The 9,501-nt window shown below is 35.9% G+C and overlaps 1 long non-coding RNA gene across 3 annotated transcripts in view; it reads left to right on the top strand.

The window, feature by feature from the left end:
- Positions 1-9,501, top strand: part of LOC106881658 (uncharacterized) — a 197,742-nt gene that overhangs the window by 125,147 nt on the left and 63,094 nt on the right. The window lies entirely within an intron of this gene.

The following is a 9,501-nucleotide window of genomic DNA, read 5'->3' as shown; positions in this document are numbered from 1 at the left end:
ATAACATTGAAGAAATACAGAGAGAACGCAATATAGATTGGATATGTAATTTTAAGTTGAATAATAAGCCTGCAGTATAATATCCATAGGAGATAATTTGTTTTATTACAATATCTTTTGGAATAATTAACGTGTGCAAAAGACAGAAAACAAAACTTGCAAGAGTATAACTCTGAGTGTGAATATTTTGCAATGGAGAAGGTAAATGACACAAGTTAAAAGTGAATGTAAATTGAAAAAATTAAGTCTAAGATCTGAAATAAGAACTTAAGATACAACAATGTAAAATAATTACGGAGATGTACTTGCATAGCAAGCGACCTGATCTGAGATCGTGTGTGCTGGAACGAAAACAATTGCAGCGTGTAAGGTGTTTATAAGCCATTTAAGAAACGCACAAAAACCGTTAGATTCATTTCAACATTTAAGTTTAATTTGCCAAAATATTTTCGAAAATATTTTGGCAAATTAAATTTAAATGTTGAAGTGAATCTAACGGTTTTTGTATGTTTCTTAAATGGCTTATAAACACCTTCCATGCTGCAAATTTAAAATAAACGATCTTGTAATCGATTTGAAATAGTATCTAAACATTCTTGTAAGAAATGAAGGAAAAGTGATTACTCAAGAAGATTAATAGGATACGAGAACTTGGAAAACTAAACTTGGAAAACTGTCAGTAAGGCTCCAGCTTGATTTTAGGTAGCCGCTGGACTGCTGCATTGCAAAGTAATAGCTTTCTCTAAAGCGATCACCTGGTAGAATGGTCACCAAGCCGGGCAAAATACTTGTCTGTCTTTGTGTTCTGAGATGAAATCTCGCTGAGGTCGACTTTGCATTTCATCCTTTTGGAGTCGATAAAATAAGTACCAGTTGATAACTGGGGTTGATGTAATCGACTTAGCTCCCCCGAAATTGCTGACCTTCTGCCAATGTTTGAAACCAATATAAAAGTTTTCTCTGTTGTGCTGTTCTGTTTAATCCAAATACACACACGTACACGCATTCTCACACAGGCGCACCCACATGTACACGCGTGCGCGCGCGCACTCACAAAAATGCATGCATCTACACGTACACACACAAGCATATACATACACACGCACATGCGCAACACACTTGAGTCTAATATACATAATAGTGCACAGAAATCTTTTAATCTGCTGAGGTTATCGCTGCAGTTTGAAAACAAAGCTCTCTTTAGTTGTGTTTGAAGCTGAACAAGTATTCAACAAAGATAACTTTTATAATATCAGTTGATTCAAATTTTTGAAATGTTAAGACAATACATTTTTGGAATAGACTTTTATATCTTCTTAGAGAAGCTAGTAGCTCGATTAGAATGATTAGAATATTCATGAGAGGATGAGTGTAGTATCAACAATGAGTAAAGGAATGTATAATATACTACATGTTATATGTAATATATATTAATTTCACTGTGTACCCTAAGTAGATGTACTCCTTTGCATTCTCGATTTCATCGTTTCCCACCTCAATTGGGCCTTGTGCTACATCTTCCAGCCGCATATATTTTGTTTTCATGCGGTTCATTTCGAGGGCTACTGCTAGGCTATGAGTGCCTAGTTCTGTCAGCATGGCCTGCAAATAGTCTGTGGTTTCAACGATGAGTACAATGTCACCTACGAATCAGGAGTGTGTTAGTTGCTCGTCTTTGACCCTCACGTCTTCTGTCTAGTTAATGTCCCTGATTAACATTTCTAGACGTGTGATGAAGAGCTTTGGAGTTGTGGTATCTCCTTGCTGGACACCCTTCTCAATTGGAAACCTTACTGGTGGTGATAGCAAAGCTATATTTGTTGTGCATCCAGAGTTCGCATCTCTTGGCAGTTTGATGTATTGCGCCTCGACACATTGCATTTCCAGGGATTTCAACCCTGCATTCAACTCGACGCTATGAAAGGCTTTTTCTTAATCAACAAAAGCGATGCGCAGAGGAAACAGCGATGCGCAGAGGAAACAGCGATGCCCAGAGGAAACAGCGATGCGCAGAGGAAACAGCGATGCGCAGAGGAAACTTGTATTCATTCGCTTGTTCTATGAACTGTATTCGAGTGGCCTGTCGTACTACTATAGTACGAACTATATTGACCGAAATATGGATGCTGAAACCTCAAAGAGAATAATGGCGTGATGGGAGGCGTTTACCTCAATAAAAGATGTACTCATATCAAAGACAACACCATAGATACCAGGCTCTTCAATAGCACCGCCCTACCTGCACTCTTATACGCAACTGAGACCTGAGCTATTACGAAGAGGATAGAACATCGATTGACAACGACGCAAAAGGGCCATGAAAAGAGCCATGTTAGGAATGTCATTACGAGATCATATTCGAAGTGAGATATTTCGAGAACGAAACAGAGTGGATGGTGTGATCTCACAATACGTAAAGCACAGAAAAGACTCGCAAGACGGATTCTTCAAACCGAGCAAATCAGCAGGAGACAATGGATAAACTGAAAATGAGACAGTTGGATAGGTTTATCACGCTTAGGAATCAAGCCGGAAAATCTAATGATGGTTGTTTCTGATAGGACCCTATGAAGGAGGTACTTGAGAACTCTACCCACATGACCCTCCTGGAAATAGTGGGCGGAGAAGATGGACGGTGAAAGCTGATTCAGCACCTAGCACAGATATCAGTAAAGTAACTGACTCTACTCACAGCTCAACTGTCAGCTGTAATAGTGATACAGTATATAGCAGTCTCAGCTATGGAAGTGACTCATTACACAGGCCAGTCATAAGCTAAGAAAGAATTAACACATTACACAGCTTAACCATGAGCGAAATAATTGACTCAATATACAGCTCACCTTTGTGTTGAAAATGCAACTCAGAATACATTTGAGTGGTCTTTTATAAAGCTGAGTATTAATAGAGCTCAATTCTCTTTTACTAATCTCAGTCGATGAAGAGATTAAACGTACAGTGAAAGCAAAGTGATTTTAGCAACGAATTCTTTGATTCTACACTTTGTTGTTATCGCCTCTTAAATCTATTCGAGCTGTTTACATACTCCATAACACAATAGCGTTAATCCAATTAGATTAATATATGAATGATAGGAAATGTCTTGTGGGAGTGTGGACATCTGGTTGTCGTGTGGCTTATAAATATATTAGATTAAGTATAGAGATACAGTGGGGCTGTAGAGGCAATGAAGAAACAGAAGTGAGAATAGGAGGCGATAGTAAGAGAAATAGATATCTGAGCAGAAGAGAGGAAGGAAGAGGAGGAAAGCAAAGAAGTTGGAAATGAGGAAGAGAAAGATAGAATTGGTTTTGTTATTGTTGGTGTTGTTGTTATCATTATTATTATCATAATTATTATTGTTAGCATTACTATTAGTAGTAATACAAGTAGAAGTAGCTGAAGGAGAAAAAAAAGAGAAAACGGGATGTTGGATAAGAAACGTGGTATTTGTGTGTGTCTGTGTGTGTACACGCGCGCACATGAGTATACATGTTTATATATATATATATATAAACACTCATACATATATATATAAATATGTGTGTATGTATGTATGTTTGTATAAATACATACACACACACACACACACACACACACACACACACACACACACACATATATATATATATATATATATATATATATATATATATATATATATATATATATATATATATATATACATAGGGCAGACGTGACCGTGTGGTAAGTAGCTTGCTTACCAACCACATGGTCCAGGGTTTAGTCCCACTGCATGGCACCTTGGGCAAGTGTCTTCTACTATAGCCTCGGGCCGACCAAAGCTTTGTGAGTGGATTTGGTAGATGAAATCTGGAAGAAGCCCGTCGTATATGTACACACACACACACACACACACACACACACACACACACACACACACATATATATTTATATGTGTGTGTGTGTGTGTGTGTGTGTGTGTGTGTGTGTGTATACTTGTGCGTCTGTTTGTCCTACATCATCGCTTGACAACCGATGCTGGCGTGTTTGCGTCCCTGTAACCTAGCGGTTCGGCAAAAGAGCCCGATAGAATAAGTACTAGGCTTACAAAGAATAAGCTCTGGGGTCGATTTGCTCGACTATAAGGGCGGTGTTCCAGCATGGCTGCAGTCAAATGACTGAAACAAGTAAAAGAGTAAGAGTATATATATATATATATATATATATATATATATATATATATATATATATATATATATATATATATATATATATATATATATATATATATAAATTCAATAATAGGATGAATTCTTTTACAAGAATTTATCAAGTAGCTAGCATGAAAAACCTCATAAGGGAAAAAATCCATAATTTATTCCCAAAATATATTTATTTATATAAGGGCATTACTAACGAGCCATTAAAGATGTGTAAAGGAATTATCTTTGTTCTTATCATTTGGTATATATATGTGTTTGTGTGTGTATGTGTGAGTATGTCTTTGCATGAATGTATATACATACGTACGTACATACATACATACATACATACATACATACATACATACATACATACATACATATATTATATATACGCACACATATACATATAGAGATTGATAGATAGAAATATATGTGTATATGCATGTATGTATATACATAAACACAAATATGTATACACTTCACAGCCGCCGTTACGACCTCGATAAGTTATAGTAATTTAGAAAGTTATATATTCCTGTAATAAAATCATATATAATACCAAAGCCAAAAGAACAGTGGCAGAGACATTTGTCATGAAAATGAAAATATATGTACCACAACCAAAGAAGATTTTTTGTCAGCTACCTATCGAATATAATCGTTATTTCGACACCATATACATATATCTATGTATATATGTCTTATAGTAGCTAAGTACAGAGTCTGGGATATAACTACGTACTGGCATTCCGAAATAGGGCACATCGTGACAATAATGGTTTCCTTCATAATATTTCTGTAATAATAATGATATCTAAATTTAGTATTCTGACATAGACTGTAAAATTTTGATAGAAGTGGTTAAATTGATCCAGTATATATTTGATTAGTATTTGTTAAGTTGATCGCGGAAAGACGAAAGGTAAATTCGACATGGACACGATTTGCACAAAGAACTTATGTTAGATAATTATCCATATATTACTTATTCAGTTAATTCACCCCCGTTAACAATGATTTCCGCTTCTGTAATTCTCCTTCAAGCACATTTTCCCATCAAAAGAATATTTTAAAATTATTTGCTACATTGATAATTTAAGAACAACTATGTGATATGTTATATATTGTAATGTGGCTTATGCCTCTTTTTCTCTCTACGAAGATATTGCATATTAAACATGGAGTTTATATTTGTCTATACAAGCAGTAAAATCTATCGACATACTCTACAAATGGCTAAAAATCTATCGTTATATTCTGTAATGCAGTCTTGTAGTATTATGCTGTAACAGAAAGTTACCACAATATGTGGTACAATACGATATTAAATATTATTGTATAATAAACACGTGTATCAAAGCGTAATATTACTAAGCAACAGAGCTTTGTTAATATGAAAGAAGTTCTATGACTATGTTGTGTGTGTGTGTAAAATGGTTTCGAGGATATGTGATGACAGCAAGATGTACAAAGTCGGTAGTTATGGCAGCAGAATTAATAATGACAGTGGTTGTGTTGGTTACCATAGAGATGACAGAATCATTGATATAAAACTAACGCAGATGATCATCGTAATAGAAGTTTCCTAGACTCAGCTGGTGAGTGCATCCATTATAATATTACAACAACAACGATTTTCCTGAAGGAGAGAGAAAAAATCCTTTTAAGAATTAGTTGGTAAATGAAACGCCACATCCGCGAGATGGGAACCATCTTGTAGATTCGAACCAAATGCGAGTACTATTATTGTTGTTGCTTTGTTTTATTAGGGTTGGACAAGAATGAAGCTCCTTGTTTTCTTTTGAAGTGGCATTTATCGATTATTACTCTCTTCAATACAAAAGTATTTTGAAATAAGACATTAATTGACCTGCCGGAAGGGAGACCATTTTGAATGTTGGCAATATTTTTTCATCATTATTTCAGTTTACCAATATTTTTTCATCATTATTTCAACAAGATTTTACTGATGAAAAACTCCAGTCTCCTGGTATAAGAGCATACATTAGAAAAAATATCGTTAAATGTTTGCGGGATTCGTATTCTGAATAATAGTTACTGTTAAACGAACCTACTGTGTTGATGGAGATATATCACTTCGTAGAGCTTAATTGTTCTAGCTACCAACTTATCTATCTATCTATCTATCTATCTATCTATCTATCTATACCTATTTATCTTTCTACCCATTACCCTCATACATACATACATACATACATACATACATACATACATACAGAAACATGGCTGGAAATATATATATATATATGTACACACACACACGATACACACACACACACACACACACACACACACACACACACACACACACACACATATATATATATATAGATATATGTATATGTATGTATTATGTATGTATATATACATACATGCACATATATATACATATATATATGCATGTATACACAATCATACGCATACGTATGTAAAAGTGCATATATGAACGCGTGTTCCCCTGTGTGTGTGCGTGTGTTGTGTGTGTGTGTGTGTGTGTGTGTGTGTGTGTGTGTGTGTGTGTGTGTGTGTGTGTCTATGTGTCTGTGTTTGTGCATCTCAATGCCTGTATGCGTTATTTATTATTTATCCACACCATAGCTTCAGGCAAATGTTCAAGTGGGTAGCAACGATCATCAGAAGAAATAAAGAAGTTGTTCCCCATACTTTACATGTACTGAGGATTATTTCTAACCAATCAAATATCCCTGATAGGTTTTATAAATATAAATACTTAATCGTGCGTGAAGTTGATTATGAATTTGTATGTATGAGGAATGTGGGCACATACGTTTGGCGCTTGGCGAGAATAGATTTTACAGGAGGGCGAGAATAGAAAGCGTGCATGATGGTGGTGGGGAGCGATATATGATGGTGTACACGCATCTATAAAAGTCTATATTTTTCTTAGTGTTTGTATTGAAGTATGTTTTACCTTTGACTTATTTCAGACGATTAAACGACCTAATCGAGCCCAGCGCTTACATTTTTAAAAAAATTAGCACTTAGTCTATCGTATTTTTTTCCTTGCTGAACCGCTACGTTACGGTAACGTAAACTAACGAACACCGGTTAATTTGTCAAGTGGTAGAAGGGGGTAAATTACTGAGATACATGTACGTACACACACACACACACACACATTCACGCGTGCATATATATATATATATATATATATATATATATATATATATATATATATATATATATACCCACATACACATGACTGGTTTCCACACAGCTTTTGTCTGCCAAATTTACTCACAAGGCATTGGTCAACCCGGGGCTATAGTAGAAGGCATTTTCTCAAGGTGCTGCAAAGTGGGACTGAAACCGAAACCACGTGCCTGTCGAGTGAAATTCTTAACCACACAGCAGTACCTGCGCCTATGTCTTCTGGAGATTAATCTACAATGAATAGCTAAGACGTCTGGCAATGCATCTTATTAAAAGATATTAAAATAAACTAATATTACACATGTAATAACACAGACACCGTCCTTTTCTTAAGAACTAAGAATTAGCTAAATGTAGAAATGCTTATTTGAAGAATATGTAGAAATGGTTGCATATAGTATAATTCTAAGTGGTGAATATATATGATTACAAAAGAACGAATAAGGCGGCAAGTTGACAGAATCATTAGTTCGTGAGATTCCCTGATAAGCGTAATTTTTTCCGGCTCCTTAATTTCTGAATTCAAATTTCGCAAAGGCCGTCATTTCTTTTTATCTTTTCGAGGTCGATAAAGCAAGTATCAGTTGAGTACTGAGGTTGATGTAATCGACTAAAGTCTTCACACTGAACTTTCTGGCTTTGTGCCAAAATTTGAAACCATTATGACAACTTAGAATTGTTCATGTAAAGGTTAATGTAATCCAGGTGAGTTGAGATTTTAAGGTAGTGAGCACTTTTCCCAAAGCTCCCGTCAAGAGGTGCACTGGGGGTAATTGTTAACCAAAACAACATTACTCCTTGAGTTTTTCAACCGTATTTATTTACAACGGAGTCAAGTAAATATTTGGTATCTTAAAACGTGGTTATGTCAAATTGTTATATAATAGATATGAATACATGTAATGTTCGAAGAATAGTTAGCTTGTATAAAAGTCAATAATAGTCTTAATGATTCTTTGTAATCAGGAAATATATCGAGAAGATAAATGAGTAATTGTTCTTTTGATAACGTACTAAGAGTTCAGAGACGGTATGTGAGGGTTTGTTAACCTATCTTTATGAAGTGTATCGTATCTTGACCAGGTCAACAAATTAAAGGCCATCCTCTGTAGAGTAGAAACATCACAGGATTAGAATTCCAAACTGATAGTTCAGGTATCATTCACTGTTCATGTTCTTATTTGAGTATAAGACGGCGAGCTAGTGGAGACGTTAGCACGCCGGGAAAAATGCTTAGCGGCATTTCGTCCGTCTTTATGCGTTGAGTTCAAATTCCGTCGAGGTCGACCTTGCCTTTATCTTTTTGGGGTCGATAAGTAAGTACCAGTTGAGCACTGGAGCCGATTTAATCGATTTACTTTCCCACCAAATCCACCACACACACACACACACACACACACACACACACACACACACACACACACACACACACACACACACACACGCACACACACACACACACACGAACGCACACACACACACACACACACGCACGCACACACACACACACACACACACACACACACACACACACACACACACATGCAAACATACAAAAATGGTTGACCTTGGGCCAATATTTGCAACCGATATCAGAGTTGAGTATTTAAATATTGGTGGACTGATGCAGAGAGGTAGAATGGTAGAGGGTATTGTATTAGTAGCGGAGAACGGATTGGTACCGGGGGGGGGGGGGGCGGTTGATTCAGACACGATGGGGAATTGGTACAGGGTAATAGGCTAGCATTGGGAGAGGGATTGGTAATACTGTTAATTTGTTGAGGAACAGGTATCGCGGTGTTTAGTTGCTTTACATCCCTATAAGAGGATGCTCCTATAAGAGGAGCTTGTTTCCTTGCAATGGACATATATATATATATATATATATATATATATATATATATATATGTAGACTTACTTGAAATGGATGCATCGCATTCAATTAAATAATAAATAATAACATTATTTGCATTATTTACATTATTTACATTCGAGGGATATTTGTTCTCATCTTGTTTTTTGTTAACACAACGTTTCGCTTGATATACTCTTCAGCCTTCTTCAGGTGTCTTGGGGAAATTTCGAACCTGGGTTCTCATTCCGAAGGTATTTTTCGATGGTATTATTATTATTATTA

This window comes from Octopus bimaculoides, chromosome 6 (genome assembly GCF_046866305.1).
Source record: "Octopus bimaculoides isolate indiv1 chromosome 6, ASM4686630v1, whole genome shotgun sequence".
Classification (NCBI taxonomy): Eukaryota; Metazoa; Mollusca; class Cephalopoda; order Octopoda; family Octopodidae; genus Octopus; species Octopus bimaculoides.
This window is presented reverse-complemented; position numbering and strand designations above follow the sequence as displayed.